Source organism: Meleagris gallopavo, chromosome 2 (assembly GCF_000146605.3).
Source record: "Meleagris gallopavo isolate NT-WF06-2002-E0010 breed Aviagen turkey brand Nicholas breeding stock chromosome 2, Turkey_5.1, whole genome shotgun sequence".
NCBI classification, from domain to species: Eukaryota; Metazoa; Chordata; class Aves; order Galliformes; family Phasianidae; genus Meleagris; species Meleagris gallopavo.
The window spans coordinates 35,239,907-35,240,738 of NC_015012.2; positions in this window are offsets into that span (position 1 = coordinate 35,239,907).

An 832-nucleotide genomic window follows, 5' to 3' on the forward strand; every position below is an offset into this window, starting at 1 on the left:
AAAAAAGAGCAGCTGCCTCCAGACCCTGCTATAATTACTGGTTACAGCAGCTGCTCCATCCTGCTGCTCCTGACGAGCTGCTGGCCAACATGGCATGCATAGGTCCAACATGAGAGCTCCTCCATCCCTGTCGTATCCAGACTGCAGGGCAGGGAGGGGCAGGACTTAGAATAGGCAGGAGGGGCTCTGCTGCAGCCTGGGCTGGACTTGGAGTCTCTAAGGGTCTGTGCCAGTAGTGGTCACCTCTGGAGCTCTGGAAAACCTGTACCCGTAGGTTCACAGATTGCTTTTGGGACTTGTTGGAAGAAAGCTGGCAATTTACCCTGTCCGCTGGGTGAAAGCCTGTGCAGTCTGAAGGATAGTTCAGATCTTGGAAAGCATTGGATCCTTGGCCAGACAGCTTTTCGTTGCTGCTCCAATTGACAGCCTCATTTTGACAAAGCTCACAGGGAAAGAGCTGCTAAATGGAACAGCCCTTCTGGCTGTCACTGCACCTCCCTCTTCCCTTTGATAAATACTAGGGTGTATTTTCAACTGAAGACCAATTTTTTCATTGGAAAAATCTGGAAGACATTTCCACCAAGCTGCCATTTTTTTAGCATGCATCAAGGAACACGGGGCTGTAGGCTGGCCCAGCATTGTCCTTGGGCAGTGAAAGATTTCAGCAAGTGAGGAGAAGAGCGTGCATGTCTTATGCACTCGGAGTGGGAGTTTACCACAGGAGCACCTGTGCTACAATGCTTTGCCAGAGCTGGCATTTTAAGTGGTAACCCTATGAAAGACTGCAGAAGCTTACCCTGACTGGGCTCCAGAGTAGTGAGAGAGAGAAAAA